Source organism: Lissotriton helveticus, chromosome 9 (assembly GCF_964261635.1).
Source record: "Lissotriton helveticus chromosome 9, aLisHel1.1, whole genome shotgun sequence".
In the NCBI taxonomy this organism is placed as follows: Eukaryota; Metazoa; Chordata; class Amphibia; order Caudata; family Salamandridae; genus Lissotriton; species Lissotriton helveticus.
In genome coordinates, this window is record NC_136070.1 from 232,851,676 (window position 1) to 232,873,917 (window position 22,242).

The window sequence follows — 22,242 nt, forward strand, 5'->3', positions numbered from 1 at the left end:
GGAAACCTTTCGTTATCTGCAAGCACGTAGCGCACTCACCAAGGCCATTCCTAGGGGCTCGGACCTCCCTGCCTAATCACCTTTAGAAGATAGGCTCCTAGACGACTACCTGCCAGATAAGGCGATTTCCTTAACATATCATAAGATAATTAACAATTTACCAGAACCACTGGATAGAATCCGTATGAAATGGGTGGACGACCTAGGGGACATACCGGATGAAGATTGGAGAGAAGCACTGGCTTCTCCAAAGGAGGTGGCCATCAGGCCCCGGTTTAAACTTATCCAACTAAAATTACTACACAGAGCCTACTATACTTCCACAGATCTGGTCAAGATGGGATTCCTAACCTCCCCACTTTGCACCTGTGACTGTGGGGTACTTTTATGCATCAACGGTGGGACTGCCCGATCCTTCAACACTACTGGAACAGGATCATATCCCTTATGTCCCAAATATGTCAGAAATCATTAGACCCCACCCCAAGGTTGTGTCTCTTAAATATCTGGGATGTCACAGATCTGAATCATACCAAACAAATGTGGGTTTCTCTGGGTTGTATTGTAGCAAAGAGGAATATTGCTAGAACGTGGAAGGGCGGTGTCGTGCCTCGTAGATCAGACTGGTGCATGCAAGCTGAGAGGGTGATATATGAAGGAAGAGGTTGCCCGGGCAAATGGACTAGAGTGTGAGGCCCATGGAACGAATATAGAGGACTTTTATGTACCCCCTTTGCAGATGATGCTCCTTATAATGTAGATGGAGAATCCCCTTAGAAGTCGAAGACTGCGATCTGCCTGCATGTCATTGCTACTGTCTATTTTAATTATTATTGATCACATTTATGCAAACTTTTTTTTCAGTGATGTATCCTCTCTGACGATTGCTTTAACTTATGTTGTTGTTTTTCTGTTGTGTTGTCATTTTTGTTCTATAATAAAAAAAGAATTAGTAAAAAAATCACTTGGGCACTTCACTCTGTCAGGTATCTTGCCACACTTGCACAGGAGCAGAATGACGCCAGAACCCAATGCCCCTCTCCGACTTCTCTGGCGCCAATGATAACTTGTACGTCAAGATAACTCAAAGGGGCGAAAGGGGTAGGGGACAGAGAAGAGACTGCCAAGTCTTCAGTTCGTCTCACTCTCTTCTCGTGCTTGTCTCCTTTCTAATCTTATCTTCTGGATCTTGGGAGAGAGTAGAGACTGCAAATAAACATGCAAACTTACTTTGGACTCTTATAGATTTCTCTCAGTTACACTCTTTTAAAATAATATATATATATATATATATATATATATATATATATATATATATATATATATATATATATATATATATATATATATATATATATATATATATATATATATATATATTGTTTTACATACCCACTGCTCACTTGGCTATGGCTCCTCTTCTGTTTGTTTGATTCAACAATGAGCTGTTATTTCATTTCTTTTTTTCTTTTCTTATTTCTTTTTATTTTTCATTGACATGAAAACAACATTGGTATTTGAGAAAAGCATATAAGGCATACATTCGTGAGGGAAAATCAAAAGTCGAGTGAAAACAAATACAGTGACACATTAAAAAGAGCAGAATACGATTATGGCAGTACATCATCCCCTTCATTTCTTTCCCTGAACCCCCCATCCCCCCTGCTCTAGTCGGAATCGGTGTCACTATCCACCTGCGGAGGGACACAAATGAATCCTCTATACTCGTTCCAAGCCCCCCAAATCTTGGCCCACTTCTGCGGGCATTTTCGATTCAAGTACACCGCTCTTTCTGCTACCATCGCAAAATCCAGATCAGCACACCAGTCCCTGAGCGTTGGTACCAGGAGGGATACCCAAGCTTTAGCCACGTTTTGTTTAGCAAACATAATACCCAGCGTGGCCCATTCCTGCAAGAGGTGACTCACTGTTATTTCTTTTCTAATTAATGCTGAATTATATTTTAGTACCTTTATGCACTGTTTATATAATTTTTATTAATATTTCTCTTCTTCCTTTACAGATGTTACTCAGGAGTGGCTGAGAGTTTATTACAGCGCTTCTGATCTATCAGGTAAGTGAAATGAATATGCTAGAGTAACTTTTTAGATAGAACTAAGATACTGCTATTCAATCTTGTGTTTTAGTTCCAACGAGAATAGTTGCCTTCAACTGAACAATAATACCAAACTGTAATTGTACAATGCGGATCACTAAATAACTATAAATCTCACCGGATAGCCACACAGTGAAATGAGCTTGAATCCGCCTGAAATCAAACGCTACCACTTTGAACTCGAACTAAGAATCACTTCAGAATGAACCTGTACTTTGACTGAAAGTTAAGCCTTACTTCAGTCATGTTAAAACTATGAACACTCGTTTTTCCACCAGCCTGACAGGAACGATGCACTCCAAAAGCTAACACTGAGTTGAGAGCCTCAGTGTTAACTTCCAATTCCTGTCAAAATGAAACACTGCGCACACTCAATTAACAGATACTTTTATATCGCGCAGTCCCTCACATCCGTTGTGAAACTACGGCGCACGCTCCTTAAAAACACACTCAGTAAACGTACAGCCTCAAACAAGTATTTACTATAAACCGGAACACCTTACTTGAATTACTTGATATAGTGCGAATCCAAAGTTTCTTACCATCAAAATTCGAATCTAGACTATCACATACGGCGCCACTAACCTAACTAAACTTTTGCGCCGAGGACTAGATAAACGGGACCTTCTCCGGTGAAGTGCAAGATTCTAAAGGAGACTCCAGTGGACATTCTAATCCTGCTGACTGGCTTAAAACACTAGAATGCTGTTCAGTATTTAGCTTTATGGCGGCCATCTTAGATTTCCATTTGCTCATAGCTTGTCTAAAAACATTCATTCTCTTGGAGCGGAGAGGGGTTTTTAGAGTCACTGAAATAACTGCCTCACTCTGGAGACTTGCTTTGGACCATTTTCCAACAGCACCCTAAGGAAAGGATTGGGATGACTCAGGGGGCCCTCCCAAATGAGGGGATGGACAGAGGGAAGGATACTCCTATGTCCTTTGTCCAGTTTTGCCCCAGAGCAGGAACTAAGGGTTCATGAACTGGCTCAGGCTGGAGTATGCAAGGAGGGCACCAAACGTGCCCTTCAAAGCAGTCTGGTGGTGTCTGGCAAACACCCCCACCCCTGCCCAATACACTAAGTCCTTTCTGGGAGGTGGTCACCTACCTGTGACGGGACACCTATTGTTCTGCCTTCCCCTGCTCGAGCCTGGCTAAACAGCAGGAGATCAGAATTGTGTCTGTGGTCGGCAGCAGCACTAGCTGCTTGCAGACCCTGAAAGGCTGTTACCAGGAGTACAGGGGGGTCACCTAGGGAGCTCCCCAGTATATGGATCACAATTCCAGTATGGGAATCAGTGTTTGGGTATGAATCCAACATGTTTGATACCAAACATGACCGGGTTCGATGCAGCCACTATATAGTTCGACATCTCATAATGACGGATGTCCACTATATGTCTAAAAATGGCTGGCCGCACTTATAAAGCCTAGAGAATCAACTCCAGGGTTTGTAGGGGTGTCCTGCTCATGCAGGGGCATCCTCACACTTGTAACCAAGCACCCTGCCCTCAGGACTGAAGAGCCTGCCATAGGTGGGACTTATGGGTTTTAAGTGTAGTGACCTCAGATATAAGGAAACTTCTATCTGTCATGAGAGGTGCAAGCACCAACTCACACAGGCTGCAAATGGCAGGCTTATAGTCACAGTTTCGAGTGAACTCCCAGGGGCAGCACAATACATGCTACAGCCCATGGGAGAACCCTGGTGTACCTATGTCCTGGGTACCTTAGTACTATAAGCTAGGGACTTAGAAGGGTACACCAGTAGCCAATTGCAGATGTACCAAAGTACTTACCAGAACCAATTTAGGGGAGAGAGCACCGTTGCTGGGGTCCTGATTAGCAGGAACCCAGCAGACTACGTCAAAAACACACTGATACCAGGCAAAAAGTGGGGGTAACCATGCCAGAAGGATCCTACCATTCTACAATCAAGGACTAGGAAACAAATAAGCAACAGAAGGCTTTTTTCAAAGAATGGACCAGGTACTTAACTGAAGGGGAACTTTGCGCACCAACGAGTATTTGGTATGGTTTATGCAGTGGTTATGCTGGAGTGGTGCTACTAGGAAAAGGGGTGACCTGTACAACCCTTTGACAATGTAATGCGGCAGGCACATACATATAAATTTGTGAGGAGAAACACCTGAGCACACACAAACTTGATACAAATTGTAATAAATTCTTTGGTCTTGATTTCACAACAACAACGAGGGACAGTTGGTAAGTGCAGCAATAATGTTTATTGCGCCAGCCGACACGTGTTTCATTGGAGTGGAATGCACTCCAAATCTTCAGGGCTATCTCCAAATGGAAATGATGGGTAGTCCCCCACGACTGGTGATAATTCCAACCCAGTCCGGGTACAAAGGATCTTCTGATGAGGCGCGCCAATCAAGTGTTGAATACACAAGAATATTTTGTGGTGGTTCTAACCGTTATCGAGTCTGTTGTAGAATACGAAGTAGCGGCCGTTTTCGAGTAGTCCACGAGGAAGCCTCAATGGGCGAAAGTAGCCGGCACCGCCCTTCACTGTAGTTCCGTCTTGCTCACACGAGTGTTGACGCTTACTCCGGGTTGACCCCTCTTGCTGTCCACCTTCATTTTGAAGTGGCTCTGCCTTTTTCTTAAAGGATATTTTTTAAAACCATAAACCATAAGTTATGGTTTTAAAAAATATCCTTTAAGAAAAAGGCAGAGCCACTTCAAAATGAAGGTGGACAGTAAGAGGGGTCAACCCGGAGTAAGCAGCAACACTCGTGTGAGCAAGACGGAACTACAGTGAAGGGCGGTGCCGGCTACTTTCGCCCATTGAGGCTTCCTCGTGGACTACTCGAAAACGGCCGCTACTTCGTATTCTACGACAGACTCGATAACGGTTAGAACCACCACAAAATATTCTTGTGTATTCAACACTTGATTGGTGCGCCTCATCAGAAGATCATTTGTACCCGGACTGGGTTGGAATTATCACCAGTCGTGGGGGACTACCCATCATTTCCATTTGGAGATAGCCCTGAAGATTTGGAGTGCAATCCACTCCAATGAAACACGTGTCGGCTGGCGCAATAAACATTATTGCTGCACTTACCAACTGTCCCTCTTGTTGTTGTGAAATCAAGACCAAAGAATTTATTACAATTTGTATCAAGTTTGTGGGTGCTCGGGTCTTTCTCCAAGCAACAGAAGGCAGCAGAGCAGCACCCAAACAGAAACTGTAAATGACAGAGTTTAGATAATACATATTCCAAGTTTTACCTAACTTCTTTTGGCGGAATAGGTAATTAATAGCTGGGAAAAGGATGTTAACCGTGACCATCATTATTACGATTATAAAACATTTACCCTTACACAGGAGTTCAGAGTTGGTATTTTCTCAGTATTTACTCTGTTTCCTTACTGTGGATAGCCATGTCTGCAGAAGTGGGCTGCACATCTGGTTCTTTACGTCTAGTGCACGGATTCAGGACCGTACTGGGAACCAAAACCGGCCCTGGCAAAGTGCTCAGTCGGCCCCCTCCCTTCCCCCCCTGGGGGTTGGGGGTGCGACCGCGCTCTTTGCCAGGGCCAGTTTTCGGCTGATTTTGTTACAGGGCAGTTTTTGCAGCTATGCTATGCTGCAAAAACGGCCCTGTAACAAAAAACGGCCCCCAGGGACCCAAAACCGGCACCACCCATGCGGCCCACCGGGGGATTGCCCTGTGCCCGCAACGGCCAGTCCGGGCCTGCACGGATTGTTTAATGCTGCACTGAATATTAACGCCACATGGGGTTATGGTAACGTAGCACTGAATATTAACGCTAAAAGCAGGTTGGTTAATGTTGCACTGAATATTAACGTCAGCCACATCAAATGTATATGCTACATGACAAGGCTCTGGACCCATGTTACGTAGCCGTCATGTCTGTATCCTAAACATAGAAAAGAAATTAAGTCAGCAGTTCTGGTTCCGAAATTCTCACCGGTTCTGCCTACAGTCCAGTTTTGGCATGAAACGCAGTTTGAAAACAAAAATTATTTTACAGTTTAGCTGAAGAAGATCTGGCTGAGAAGTGTGGTACTTGAACGCAGAGCTCGTCGGCAGGTTTGCTAGTTCTTCTGTATATAAACTACTCTAAATCTCATGCCTGTGTGTCTTAAGCTGCTTTATTTAGAAACTATAATATCTATTCCAGCAAGCAGTTGCTTCTCACATAGCCCCCTCTAATGAGCACACCTAAGTCACATGCGAACAGAAGGCAATCGATGAGTTTAATTTTCTACAAGCAACAGCTGATGCGTGTGCAACTGCACAGATCCAGAACCACTCGGTGTGACACTACAGCAAAATGTGCCAAAAATGTAAGCAACTGAGGTATGCCATGGCAGATGCAAAATGTAAAGGGCAACCCAGTGAGACTATAGGAAAAAAGAAAGAAAGAAGGAAGACAAAAAACAAAGGAAAGTGAAAAGGGAAAGGCGGAAAGGAAGAACGAAAGAACGCACTAAGTCCAAGGAAGAAGGCAGGAAAGACAGGGTTGCAAACAGATAGAGTCTACTTAAGGAGGCTGACCCAGTGCCCCTTGCTATATGCTGTAGTGGGAGGAAGCAAAATGTGTATGACAACAGACCAAAGGATGGAGAGAGGTGGCCGAAAGCCCCTTTAAGTGTAAAATCAAAAGGGCTTGGCTAACGCCAGACCTAAAACGAGTGAAGGCAGTCTTAAAAAACCAAAAAAAATGTGTGAGTCAATATAATAACAGAAATCATTAGTGCTAAGCTGTTTCCTGCGTAACACTTGGAAAGAACTTCTTCATAGCAGACAGTAACTGGGAACATTCAATGGCACCAAAATACTGCACAACAAAATGTGGGTGTCCTACCCATACTCCATTAGTCTATTTTTACCTCCGAAATAAGGAATGCACATTTCATCAGGGGCCCAACTGTACTGGCCGGAAAGCTGAATATGTTTTTCTTACTTTTTCATAAGTTTCGAAGCAACACACTACTGGGAATGAAGGTTACCAAGGGCAAGAGTAGGCGCAGCGGCAAAGACCAAACTATAATGAGCTAGAGATGCTCCTTGATGTAGGCAAAAAAATGCTGTAAAGCAGAAATCCAGAGCATAATGTTAACACAATGTGAGAGGAGTATCCCAGGAGCCATGCAGAAGTTTAAAGCCTATAACTGCATCATCAGTCAGTATACTGTGCTCTTTCAAGTGTGTGGTCTCCTGTAATACCGTTTGCTATTGAAATGCCAATAACTATTTTTGTAAATAAAAGGATGTGGTCTCTGCATGCTGGGGGGTGGGTGCCTAACAAACAGGGTAAGAGGATTGGCATAGTAGTGACCGCCATGTCAATCCTATGTGGGAGGAGAGAAGGGCTCCAACAATAAAATATTTGTGAAGGAAATGTGCAGATTACATATGGAAGTGGTAATCGGTGCTTGGAACTGCGTGGTGCATAAGAACAAGTTACTTACCTTTGGTGCCATTCTTTCAAATCTATCTAATTTAGTATCCAATCACAGATTTTTCACCTTAAGAATAAACCCCAGGTGCCAGACTGGATCAGGAGCTTTTCAGAGAAGTCCCTCTGTAAGCTGTAGGTGGCGTTGTGTGGATGCTCGCTGACTTTGTTCCGCCTCAGGAGTGGAGTAGTTATTGATGCCACAGCCGTGTGCAATCAATTTCTTTAACTCTATTGTCCATGTACTCAGAACCGGAGCCCAAAACCTAATCAGAGGTACCAGTGTACAGATCTCTAGTTTGGGACGTTTTAAGGTGGGAAGGTGGCCAAGGCGGCAGACGGAGAGGTGGCCAAGACTGAGATGTGGCCAAGATGGCTGATGGATAGGTGGCCAAGACAGCAGACAGATAGGTGGCCAAGATGGAGAGGTGGCCAAGACTGGGCAGATAGGTGGCCAAGACGGTGAGTGGAAAGGTGGCCAAGACGGCATGTGGAAAGGTGGCCAAGACGGCATGTGGAAAGGTGGCCAAGGCAGCAAGCAGGTAGGTGCCCAAGGTGGCGGGCGGGCGGGCTGGTAGGTGGCCAAGGCGGCGGGCGGGTAGGTGGCCAAGGCGGGGGGTGGGTAGGTGGCCAAGGCAGCGGGCAGGTAGGTGGCAAAAAAGGTGGTCCGATAGGTGGCCAAGAGGGCAGTCAGATAAGTGGCCCGAGGGCAGGTGGAATAGTGGTGCAGAGGGAGGGCGGATTGGTGGCCAAAACAGTGGGCGGATAAATCACCAAGATGGAGGGGTGGCAAATTGAGCAGATAAATAGGTGACCATGACGAATAGGTGTCCATGAGGGCAGACAAATAGTTGTCCAAGAGGGAAGATGGATAGGTGGCCAAGAGGGTAAACGGATAGGTGGCCAAGAGGGTAGATGGATAGGTGGCCAAGAGGGCTGGCGGACATGCAGCCAATTGGGCGGGTGGATAGGTGGCCAAGACGGCGGGCAGAGGTGGCCAAGACGGTGAGCGGAGAGCCACCTATCTGCCCGCCCTCTTGGCCACCAATTCATCCACCGTCTTGGCCACCTCTCTGCCTGCCGTTTTGGCAGGCAGAGAGGTGGTCAAGATGGTGGATGAATTGGTGGCCAAGAGGGCGGGCAGATAGGTGGCCAAGAGGGCGGGCGGATAGGTGGCCAAGAGGGCGGGCAGAGAGGTGGCCAAGACGGTAGGTGGATATTTGGCCAAGAGGGAGAGCGGATAGGTGGCCAAGTGGGTAGGTGGATTGGTGGCCAAGATTGTGGGTGGATAGGTGACCCAAACGCCGGGCAGATAGGTGGCCAAAACGCCAGGCAGATAGGTGGCCAAGACGCCGGGCAGGTAGGTGGCCAAGACGCCGGGCAGGTAGGTGGCCATGATGGCTGGCAGGTAGGTTGCTAAGATGGCTGGCAGGTAGGTGGCCAAGCCGTCTGGCAGGTACGTGGCCAAGATGGCTGGCAGGTACGTGGCCAAAATGGCAAGTTGAGATTCACAACTGCCAAGGAGTGATCACTCCTGACATTGCTAGCGTTGGTCACTTGGTACAAATGATCAAGTATGATCTGTTCAGGGGTCACACGTTTCTCTGTCACCATGGTGGGTCTCTGTAAGCCATAGCTGCTTTTCTATTAATCAAAGGATGTTGCCTGTACTTGCCCAAGTTAGTGGGACTAACAAGTAAAGTGGCAAGATCCATGCCACTGTCATAGACCAGGACAGCCTGAGTGGGAGTTCTGACTAGGTGGGAACCCACTTCAGAACCCAAGATTAGCCCAACTAATCCCGTGGGAGTTGTACTATAACTTTTACTGGTGATAGGTGGAGCAGTAACCTTATGGGCAGTGGTAGTAGCTTCCTTGGTGTTGGCCTTAGGACAATTATCAACCATTGGCATATGACCTTTTTCCTTGCACAGGTTGCACCAAGTTTGGAGTTGTTGGAGTTTTGGGACTCACCCCCAGAGGCAGGTTTTTGATGATTCCTTTTTTGTCTCTATCCTTCTCCCCACCCTCCTCTTGGGCCTTAGAAGAATCTTGCTTCTTCAGGTTACCTCCACCACCATGGTTTTTCTGCTTAACCCTGGTACGGACCCATTTGTCTGCCTTCTTTCTCAGTTCTTCTATTTCTATACGGAATTTGTTAAGCGCGCGGTCACCCAGGGGTTTCATGGCGCTGAAGAAAGCAGATGGTAGATGGTAAGTGAGGGAGCAGAAGATGTAATGCTCTAGCCATACGCTTGTTTGAAAAGCCAGGTCTTCAAGGCTCGTCTGAACTCTGTCAGCTTGGTACAGCTCCGGATGGGGAAGGGCAATGAGTTCCAGGTCTTTGGGGCGAGATATGCAAAGCTGGATCCGCCGAGTCTTGGGGAGAGGTCCGATCAGAGTCCACCAGGTACTGGTGCAGTTGTTGATTCTAACAATTATTAAGGATGTGCTCCCTCATCAACAAATTGTTCAATCCTTCATAGACCTGTACCTTGCTTCCATGAAGCCAGCCTTCTAGAGCCTTAATAGCATTGTCTGTGAAATCAACGCAGTCTTCAGTGTGTGCCTTCTGGGTATCCTTGAACTTAACTCTGTACTGTTCAGTGGTTAGGCCAAACCCATCCATGAGGGCACCCTTTAAGACTGATCAGCATCCTCTTCTCAAACAGTGAGGAGCTTGTCTCCACCTTTGTTATCAGAGGAGAGCCACAGGATAGCTGCCCACTGTCCTTGAGGGACCTTCTGTACTTTACAGGCCTTCTCGAAGCAGTGATCTATTTGAGGATATCATCCCCCTCTTGGTAAGGAGGGACTATCCTGCTCATGATCCTAGTATCGAAGGAGTATTCCCTGACTCTATGTACATTAGTGCTGCCACCATGGGACTCTAGTCCCAAATTTGTCCTAGCCCTCTGGACTTCCAGGGTTTCTTTATCGAGGGCCAACTGGTCTTGCTTGAGCTTCTCCAGTTTGATCAGATGTTATTCCCTCTCTAAAGAGCCCTCCCTCTTGCTAGAGATGGAGGTCCCTAAGGAACTAACAGAAGCATTGGAATGTACAGAGGAGGATCTAAACCACCTCTGCATTCTCTGCAACCCCCAAACACTTGTACTAGACTTGTCACCCAAGAGTTAGGCCTCCTATTCAGTTGAAAGCCATTCTACATATCTTCCTCTAAAATGCCCACCGTTGCCCAGAACGCTCACACATTTATTTTTAAAGGCAGCAACCCTCCGTGTAGTGCTTGCATTCAAAGTCTTGCTGTTTTACGACACTCCTAATAGTAGGTCTTACTATCACCCGTTTTAATCTAAATAGTAGGTCTTACTATCACCCGTTTTAATAGTGCCCGTTTATAGACCTTGGAAAGGTGAAGGGTTGAGTCAGCTCTGCTGAGATTTGATTGCTCAACTTGCAGCAGATCACAAACTAGGCAGCAGGGCGGGTGCCCTTGTACTTCTCTGTGGCAACTACTACTTGATGGCACTGGCAAAATACAACTACCAAGTTATGTTGGGCCAGTGGTTTAAACATTCAGCTCTGAGGTGGGTTCCCAGGGCTGCTTTGTGCTAAACTGCACATGAACATGCCACTGCAGCCTCATTCTAGCTGGTGTTATTGCTGTGTGGAATAAGTTATTACATGCAATTAGTGACTCCATCTTGCCCCCTAATCCTTTGCTACCATTAGGTTTCAGGGATCTGCAACTTTCCTAGCAAAAACAGAGAGCCATGTCAACAGACATTCTCACCACAGCCGGATATTCTTAGTCCCTCCAGCGAGTGATAGACCTCACACATTGCATCTCGTACTTCTCACTCTGTGCCGACTGGATGTGCAGACTGCAAACTACAATGGTCGCACTTCTAATTCAGCACAGCATCGCAGGGTAGCCTGAAGGCGGACATGGATTGAGCAAAGACTGCCAGCACCAGTAAACCTTTCAACCTTCTCATGTGAATGTTCTTTTCTACACTCCCAAACCAAGCATTAAAGGAAATACAGAACGCCCAATGTACAGGAAAAGGTTATTGCAAGCCATCTGTATGTTCTATGCCTTGTGAAGGCATACAATCTGTGGCCTTGTGTTTCTATGCATTCATAGAATACCTGATTGACTTGCAATATCCTTATAATGTATATCTGAGAGAGTATTTCATCCCATATGTGTTTTTATATACAATGAACTTAGAACAGTTTACAATGTGAAGCAAGATTACACAATCTCAAATCAACACTATATTTATAGAAAAAAAACAAGATAATATATATTCAAGGATTAAAATTAAGAAAAAATAAAGAAATGGCCAAGAACGCTTTCTAAGTAGGTTCATCCAAAACCATATACTATATGTAAACCCAGCCCTCTAGGCTGTTCTGAACAAGAAGAAATCAGAAAGCAATGCTTTGCAGCTACGCGGAGAAGCAGATTCTAAATCGAGAGAGCATTGGAAAGGAAATGCTTGGCTGGACCAGCGCCGAAACCATCTTAAAAGTTGGAGGCTCTAGATTTAATTGATTCGTTACAAATTCCTTCCCGGTCCAGATGGCCAAGCTTTGGGACTCACTCCTGGCAAGAATACAATGTATCCACAACCACCCAGAATTCCGTGGGGCAGTAAAACCTGGCTGTTCTCAAACAATAACCCCTCATGTCCAGGTCAGAGAGAGAGGACAGTGCTATGTAGCTGAAAGTCCAGATATGTCATTCCCACACCAGAAAGGTACAAGTTTTCAACATGATCGACACCCAAAGCTTATTACAGACACTGCACTAAAAACACCCGCTTCACCCACCAAGCACAACGATCGGACAGGCTTCATACCCAAACAACCAAAAGGAGGTACGTATCTCCAAGAGTGACTATCAGTCTTACACTTCTCTGCTTCAATCAATGCTGAAACACAACCACAGGATCACTGAACACAAATGTACCCACCCTAACCTCCCAAAAGACACCCGGTGCCTCCCACATAGGAGCACACTATAAACTCGCAAATGAAGTAGCCTCTTACTGCAGCGGGCCTTGTCAGAGATAGAAGACATGCAACAATTCAACAATACAACGCTTTAGTGCCATCAACACCTTCAACTCAGTAAGAACATTAACAATTGTTATACTAGCAACGATGATAATAACAGAAAAGTATTAATAATTACCATTAACAATGTTATTATCATCATGTTTTTATAGACCTCAATCCACACTCTATTGTTTCTAAACCTGTAAATTTAAGAAATTGTATCTTAAGAATAACTTTTCTGTGTCGCTTCGTACTGCATTTCTGGCATGTTTTACCAGTGTAAATCGCGGGAGTTGTTACTACCCAATTAAATGGGGCTCAATTTATGATACTTAAGGCTGAGTCGACCTTGCAAGGATTCCAACTTGTGATCTGATTGCAGCATGTTTTCAGAGGTGAGCATTTAACTCGCTGATCTCACCCAGGTTAATTGTACTCCCGTTACTGACCTTGAAGACTGGTAAGCTGAATGATAGGGGCGACCCCTTCTCTCGAGGTCATTAGGTTCACTGTCTCCAGTCCTGAACTTTTCTCCTTCCAATCATTTCTTTCAGGGGTATTAGTTCAATGGAAGCAAAACAAGACTACAGCACCCAGAATGCAATGACAGCACCCAGAATGCATTGGGCTAGCACAAAGAAATTCTGTACCGGAAAAGGCGTCCATAATGACCTACTATTTTAAATTGCATTTTGCTGCCAGGAGTAGACGCTGTAAGTGACATAAAGGTAATGATGTCCTATTTCCAAAACCAGACAGCAGGGTGAGAGCCAAATGGGGCTTGAGGGTGAATTTAGGTCAGCCTGCGGAGAATATGAATTGGACCAAGTTCAGAGGGAAGTAAAGATTTATTAATTATACAATTTTAATGCACTTGAACATCGGGCCACATCCTGACAACTGAACACGAAGTTGTACTCTAAGCTAAGAGTCTAGTTAAAAACACAAGGACTTGGCAAATGGTATAATTGACGGTCTTGGCAGATGATTTCACTGAAGGACTCTTTCCACCCACGGCCAGCTCTCACATTTAAGAATGGGTTGGCACATATGACTGGGGAGTGAATAAAAATAGAAAGTCGGTCACATATCCCTCTGTGCCGCTGCCTGTCACACTCCTCCACAGGGCTCGTCTGTCCTCTCGTCTGCCCTCTCGTCTGCCTACCATGTTCCACGCAAACCTGCCTTCTCTGTGCTTTCATTAATGCTGCTTCAGCTAAAATCCTCAAATGACAGATCTGAGCTGTCAAATGAACAATGCGCGACCCACTGTCCCTCGTTAGAGAGGACAGTGCACGGGGTGAGATCTAGAACTGGACAGGTTTTAGATGTTTTTAGTTTTTTCATCTCTTGAAAATGCAATCTTCTCAAATCATAACATTTGCCCAATTTAACATGTCTGAACTTTCAACTTCCTGGTGTTGAGCAGTATGCTGCACGTTTCCACTGCGCCAGAAGTTGCCACAACTGCTGATTTTGAAGGCACACATTTGCAACCTTCTGCAAAACTCCTCTGAGCCATTTTTATCGATTTCAGCTATCCTTTTCAAGTCACCTTGTTTCCATGGACGACCACTTTCTATGTGTCTTCACAGCTGTTGCCTTGGAGACCATTAGAATTCCCAGTAAACCAGGGACATCATCTGGAATTCAATTCTTGCTGTTTCTCTATACAACTTCAAAGCCACTGCAATGTCTCACCATTATTGGGTTCAAATAACTCTATTATAACAGTAGTAGCATCTGCCCCTCGTGTGTACCCACTCCCAGCATGTCCACTGCTCTTTTCAGTAATTCTTTGAGCCATCATCCTGTGGAAGAGACAGATCCTATGGAGCTCAAATGTAAATGTTTTTTGATCAATGCCAGATTCTTGATCAAAAGTAAAGTTGAATTCACTGAATTCATTATGACACATGATCCATATTGGGTATTTGTAACTGAAACTTGGTCAAAGGAGTTGTCTGGCCTGACATGGTGGACGCCATCTCCCTGGGGTTCACGATCCTCAGGCATGATAGGACAGGCAGAGGGTTGTCTGGCATCTATTCATAAGATAAAGTACCCGTACCTCATGGAACCTCTTCAGAGTTCGACCCCTTGTGAAGCGCTACACTTCTCTATCATCTTGTCCACTAGTTTGTTTGCAGGAGTCCTAGTTTATAGACCCCAAGACCTTGGTCCTCTTTTTTTATAAGAAGTCGTGCATTTAACTGAACCTAGGAAAACACGACATCATGCTCCCGGGTAATTTTGACTTCCATAAGGAAGATGATATGTGCAAAGACTACAGGGCAATCAGGGATATGATGGCTTGCTGTGTGCTGTCACAGCTAGTCAATTCCCCATATACACATAGTGGGTCACACACTGGATGGCATCTTCTCCAATTATTCTCTCCTTAAGGTTCTTGAGACAGTGCCATTAACCCCTTCGATGCGCCCGTCGGTCAACGGCCGTCGCGAGCACTACCTCCGTAGTGCTGCACACGTTCGTTGGCTGACGCGGCCCCGCTCACTCAATAAAACCGCTGCACCGCGGCGGAATTGCCGCCGCAGTTATCGGTTAATTTGGTCCGACCATCACGCTGTAGCCTTTTCTCTCTCCTGGCCGCACACACAGGAGGATCCCAATTGCGACAACAACAGGATACTCAAAAGGAACTGGAAAGGTCTTTCCAAAGAAACCTTATCACATGCCTTAGAAACAGCAACTGGACCGACCATGAGGACGTGGAACTGGCAGCAGTGGAATTTTCTTCCTAGGTCACTTCAGCTACTGATATTGATATGGTGGCCCCCTATCAAGGAAACCTATATGCGGAGGAAGTGACCAACTTCCCCTTCGGTGCACTCAGACTTTTAAGACAGTCCTGCCATTGCCTAGAATGGGACTGATGAAAAAGCTATGACTCTCAGGAAGGAGCCATATATAAGACCCTTTTGGGGGGAACATAAAACAGCCATTGAAGAAAAGAAATCTCTGTTTGGAACCAACAAACTCGACTCTGACAAATCTTAGTGAGAACTCTTCAAATAGGTCAGCCTGCTTTCTACACCCATAGTTCCCTCCAGCATAGAGAGAACTCAGGATTTCAGCAACCAACTAGCAAACTTCTTTCAAACCAAAATCCTTGATGTCTGCAAAAAACTTGACTCCCTTAATGCGGACCCTCACAATCCCTCTCAGATGGATACACAGGCTGAGCGGAGTCCCTTAGAGACCATAGGAATAATGGAGAAACCCACAGCAGCACTTCTTAGCTTCACATGACTGACACATGAGCAAACGGAGATTCCCCTTCTCAGCATGAAGTCAGGATCTCCCTTTGAGCCATGTACTCCCAAGACACTTCAGCTGGCTGCTAAGACCATTGCTTCACCAGTGACAGCAATTATGAATAGAGTCACTAGTTCAGGATGCTACCCACATCTCGGGAAAATGGCTGCTGTTAAGCCACTACTAAAAAAAACCAGCTTGGATCCTACTGACTTAAAAAATTACCATCCCATTTCCCTGCGTCCCACCCCTGCCAAAATCTTGGAAAATTACCTGGATACACAGCTATGGTACATGTGGAAGAACATGAATTGCTGGATGCCTTACAGTTTGGGTTAAGAAATAACCATGGGACTGACACTGCACTGGTCTCAGCAGCTGACAACATTCAAACCGTGGTCGATGCAGGGCAGGTTAAGGCACTGATCCTTTTGGATCTGTCCACAACCTTTGATACCATCTCTCTGACCCTGCTTGTCTGCCGGCTGCAGGAACTGGGGCCAACAGATTGAGTATTAAAACTTCTAAACCTCCTTCCTTATGGACAGGTCACAGACGATAATTGCTAATCATTTCAAGTCTGATTCTATCACCTTGTCATGTGGGGTTCCTCTGGAACCTCCCTGAGCACAGCACTCTTTACCCTTTATGTCTCCCCACTGGCCAAACTGATACGGTCCTTTGGGCTACTGGCAGATGGCACTCAAATACGTGGTGTCGATCACCAAAGATACAGAGGCCATTTCCTGGTAACTTTAAAAACTGCATGCAGGCAGTGGCCCACCTGGATGGGCAAAAACTAGCATAGACTTAATAGGGGCAAGATGGAGGTCTTGTTCTTTGGCAGTCAACCAGCCATATGGAACAACTCTTGGTAGCTGGAAATGCGGGGTACACTACCCACTCCCACTGATTCAGCAAAAAACCTCAGAGTGCTGGTGGAAAAAATCTGATGTTTGACCTTCAGGTCAACTGCACAGTATTGACCTGCTTCTGGATCAATAGGACTTTTAGGAAAGTGTTCCCTCTGATCCCCATACAAGCGCACAAGCAAGTGGCTCTGACCTTGATCTCAACCAGGCTTGATTACTGTAATGTGCTATACCTGGATATTAATAAGTCTGCAATAGAAAAGCTGCAGTTGGTAGAATGCGTCCGTGAGACTGATTCTTGATATGCCGAAATACCATTCAGTCTTCGCAGGGGTATCCAAGCTACATTGGTTACCGGTGAATGAGCGCATTGTTTAAAGCCCTATGCATTGTGCACAAGGCACTACCGAATTTAGGGCCTGATGGAATTGAAAGTATGTTTCATTGGTATATTCCTTTCAGACAGCTCCATTCTGTAAATCACAACCATGTGGTTGTCCCCAAATTCTGGAAGGCAAGGTAGGGAGGGAGAGCCTTCTCGGTGGCCAAAGCCAAGCTCTGGAACTCCCTGCCTCGTTTACATCACCTGCCTTGAGGCTCATGGCCCTTTTCGAAAAGTTTGAAAACCTGGCTCTTCACCCTTTAATGTAGGTGTGATGACTCCATGGATATAGAACCTCTTTTCTCGCTGACTATATTTCTCATTAGAACTCACCATTCTTTAGCGCCTTGATGCCTTTGGGCATTTGTTCCGCTCTTATAAATCCTTCTCATTTAATTTTATTTGATATGTTGCATCTTTTCTCTATCTCTCTAAGAGCATGTCCTATCTTTATTTCACCCACCCTCACTCGTGGTAGTAGATTGTAACCAAAACATACCCACTTCATCACATACCCACTTCATCACATTCCTCTATCAGGGGGTTTTGTTTTCTTACTGTTAACTGACAAGTCCTGGCTTTCTGTTTGAAGCCACGTGGTGCCACGTCAGCCATTTCAGCTGTATGTCGGCGCTGGGTGGTGTGAATCACCCAATGATGGACTGGCCGGAAATGGACCGCGCTCTAGTGGGGGAAGATGAATTTCTTCCATCAAAGGAAAATTCCTGCATCACTTTTGAGTAGCTGAGCTGTGGAACTGGTTATTGGTAGGACATCTCAATTATCTTCAAAGATAACCTCTGACCATCACTCTTACTTGAGGTTAATGTTTAATGAATGTGTGGCACAGATCAGTAGTACTGTATACAAAGGTGGCATGGTCAATGATGCTTGTTGGGCGTGGTTACTGACACATGACAGTGATCACACCTCGCTTGTCCTTTCTATACTTTTGAATCTGTGGGAGGAACTGTGCCACAAGGTCCTTCCTCAGCCCACAGGCTGTGGAGGCTTTAAAAGCATCTCATGCACTGGAAGAGTGGATCCTTCCCAATCATTCACTTCAATAGTGATTTGGGGCCCAGCTAGGCAAAAGTCATAGAACTGCTACAGTACAATACAATGTGGTACTGCCAGTACACAGTTGAGTATCAAAGGGTTGCTAGAAATGACAGAAGCAGTGCTCCATGGCATGGACTAACACAAGAAGAAGGAAGGGACACCATGGAATACGAAGCAAGCAAATGTGAATGATAATAAAGCCCGACAACTTTAAGCAATTAGCTGGATATTAGCAAACTGTACGTTATTTATATGGTCCCCAAGAGGTCTTTTGACAACAGCAAGACCTAAAAAGTGCCACCTTCAGATAAAGCCAAGAATGTGTAACAGTTCTGTTACGCAATCACAGAGTCCAAGAGAGGCTATCGTGAATGAAAATAAACAGAGCTAATGCTCCATCAGTGATAACAAATTAAAGAAAAACAATAATAAAGCCAAGGTTAAAGAAATTAACAGAAATAGGAAATAAGCTGTCCTGGAATAACACGAAATGAAATAGAACGAGGCTTAAGCCAGAACAACATAATACATGTTGAATCATGCCAAACCAGTTAACAAACCTACAGTTGCACTGATGGGGATCGAGATGGAAAATAGTAGGCCTGGGCAGTGAGCTTCGTTCCGTTCGCGGAGTTTGTGGAGTTTTCTGCACTCCGCACAGCTTGCAGAGTGCAGAAAACTCCACTTCGCGATGTGAAGCTGAGTTTTTTCCCCGCTCGCGATCACGAACAGTAAGTTCACGAGCACGAGCTGCCTCTCGGGTAGAATTTCTACCTGAGCTGCAGGAATACCATCACAAACTGTAGTTCGCACTGCACTCCGCCACTCGCGGAACTTCGCAGAGTTTTTTTTTGTAACTTCGCGGAGTTCTGCGTAGCAAAACTACGCCCAAATGAAAACACATAAACTCACTCAAATTTAGACCAACAATATGGTCTTACAGGACTCGAACTAAAAGGATTAAAATTAAGCTTTTGTCAACAAAAAATTGCTGCGAGCCTGAAGATTGAGAGGATTTAGTAACTAGTGAGGGAGACCAATGTTTCATTCTTTAGAGTCCAGGTGGGAGCATACGCTTGCTTGGAATAATTAACAGGGTGACTCCCAGACCTCCTACATATTCCTTTACAAACATTCCCTGTATAATTTTTCAGGAGTTATGAAATAATGAAGTCAAGGTTCCTGTAAAGAGATCAGATTTAAGCAAAATCGTAATCATCGAATTAGAAGATAAACGCATGAGCTACCTAATCAAGTACAACCCAGAACAACCATCATTTGATTTGGTATAGTGGGAAAACAAGCTCTTCGTTTCCATCAAGAAGAGCTGCAGTCCATATGGAGCGAAAGAATGAAAATTCTTGGTTCTACAGAGCTCCCTAACTGATTCCCTCTTTGGCCCTCATAATAAGTGACTTGGTGAGAACTATGTTATATATTAGTCGCGATAAAAAACGATACCACCAAGCATCGGTGTTGATCAGGCGATAAATAACTGCAGGCATAAGGTTTCACTGTCCAAATGGGGAATGAGATGTGTATTTTGGGGCTCTCTGCACTAATATTCACATCTGCCGGTATTTACCTGGCATCTGCTTGCTGTTCTAACAAATTCTACAATTTTGAGCAACTGTACAGCATCTAAAATACCAATAAAGATTTTTTTTAAGGCGTTTTACATATAAAGCCAAATAACTTTCCTAACTTTACATAAATTGAAAGAACTACCAAAAGGATTTGTATTATTACTAAGAATGGAAGGTTTTGAAGTGAAGACCAGAGGGTGAATAGATTGGTGGTGAACACAATAATCAGCAAAAGGACAGTGGTCGCATGGACATTTGGGAGGAAAGAATCGGAGGTTCCTTGCAGAGAGCCAAGAGTGTCAATCCCTCTGGTGTGGATGGAAAGGGAGGATCCAAAGAAGAAGGCCTAAGCAATGGAGATACGCCACCAAAGCTCGGATAGTTGCATAAAGAGGCAGACTTTGATGGCTGATTAAAGGTTTCATATATGTGTTTTGATACACAGACAGCATGAGACAGTTTGTTGTTGTAATTGGAACCAGTGCAAGTTAGTGCTAGAATGGGGCAACCCAGTGTGAAGTCTAGAGTAACTTGGGATATAATTATATTGTATTGTATTGTAATTGCATTTATTTAGCGCATACTACCCCTAACAAAGCGTCAAAATGCTTTTTTGGCAAGAAGCATGCTACTCAGGAACTCAAAGAGGATTAGGGGTGAATTAGTATAGGGAGATATGAAATGGATATGAATTGTGTAAATGATACCATCTGCCAAGGAACATCATTGTGCAAGAAAGTCCCTTTGCATATCTCTTGTGCGGAGCAAATAATGTAGATTATTCCTATTTTTTTCATGTGATGCAGCAGGTAATCAAATAATTGCTAAACAAATGTTGGCAGTTATAGAGATAACCTTTCTGATCAAAAGATTTGCAAACAGAAGGCTTAAAACAAGGACTTCCTAAGGCATGTGAGTTGTCTATTGAAAAACGTATGTATGGAGTTATTCAGACCTGTACAGTGGCCCTACAACAGGAGCAAATAATATTTGCATGCATTATTACTTAACTGCCTAATAAGAGCTGAGCGCGAATTGTGCTTCCAGTAGTCCAATACATTTACTATCAGCTTTTAATAGAGGGCATATGTGCAGACGAAATAGGGGAAAAACTGTGCGCACAGCTTATAAATACAGCTTATAAAAGTTGCTCACCATAATTTCTCCCAATTAGTAAACTAGTTGCAAAAATACAGGGAGCGCCCAATGAAAGTGTTATTTTTTCTTAGGTGTTTTATGCCCTGTCTTACTGATATGACCCCCCCCCCCCCCCCACAGCAAACGCTACATAGATAAATATCAACAACAGGGATATTACCTACTGAGAGATTTCGAATGATTCCACAGACAAAGAGAGTAAAGCTTCAGTTGTGTATCGCACATGACTCCAATGCGGAAAACCATAAGAAATTGGAGTTATTGGTTTAGGGGTGTGGAAGGCCCACTAAGGCAAAAACCACAATCCTCGTCAGGGTGTACCCCAGAAAGTCATTACATTAACCTATGCTCAATCCTCTGGTAGCTTGGCACAAAACAGTCAGGAAAGTTGGAGGCAAAGTGTAAAGTATGTATGCAGCACACAAACAGTAATAAAGTGAAAACACAACAGAAGAAAAAGTCCAAACTCTGACTTAGAAAAATAGAGTACATTTTAATAAATAAAAGGGTAACATAAATTTAATTCAATCAGGAGAACAGAGGTTTGGAATGTTTAAATATTTTAGTACAAAAAAGTTCGTAGAAGATCACAGCACCATCTGTGGGTATCTGTTTATGCGAGAGGCTGGGGCAAGTCAAAAGCTAAGGCCAAGTGTGATAGAGCGTGGGCCAGAAACACAAGGTGGATTGGGACCGGTCTTAGGTTACCTTTGTTCTTTTCTTGAAGAAAAGTCCAGGAGAAGGTAGAGTTCATAGGCGCAAGGCAGCAGGCTGTGTCTGAGGAGGAATCGACACCGTCCGGTTGCCACTAGACAAAGTCTCGTAGAAGCCATTGAGGATGGCAGGAAAAAGCTCAGAGCAGGAAAAGCTGTATTTCCATGCCAAGGAAGTCGTTGAGCAGCCAGTTGCCATCGAGCCCAGTGAAGATTTTTACTTTTGTATTTAGACAACTTTTTGAAAGCCAGAAACCGACAGAGGGACAAATCTGCAGGCTGTGGCTGAAGAGGGCTCCACGAGGCAGGATACAGTCAACAAGAGGTCCAACTGAACAGGATTTGCTGCTGCTGAGAATCTGAATTACAAAAAAGGTGATGCCAAGGTATTTACTACAAGAAAGTTAATTATGAGAACAAAAACTATCAATTATTTGTCTCTTCACAACCTATATTGTATGGTATATATCTCTCATCTATTAAGACGTTCATCCAATGGTTATTACCAAATTACAAATACAAATAAATAAAGAAAAACACAACAAAACAGTAATACAGTTTGTGAATTTTTTAAAGATCATTTTT

At 44.5% G+C, this 22,242-nt stretch overlaps 1 protein-coding gene and 1 long non-coding RNA gene across 3 annotated transcripts in view; one reads left to right on the forward strand and one right to left on the reverse strand.

Annotated features, from left to right (window-relative positions):
• The window catches only part of PAK6 (p21 (RAC1) activated kinase 6), a 387,653-nt gene that overhangs the window by 284,307 nt on the left and 81,104 nt on the right, over window positions 1-22,242 (reverse strand). The window lies entirely within an intron of this gene.
• Window positions 1-22,242, forward strand: part of LOC144781127 (uncharacterized) — a 140,254-nt gene that overhangs the window by 68,989 nt on the left and 49,023 nt on the right. The window contains exon 2 of the long non-coding RNA XR_013600885.1: window positions 2,024-2,074. This is a non-coding gene — a long non-coding RNA (uncharacterized LOC144781127). The remainder of the gene's footprint in view (window positions 1-2,023; window positions 2,075-22,242) is intronic.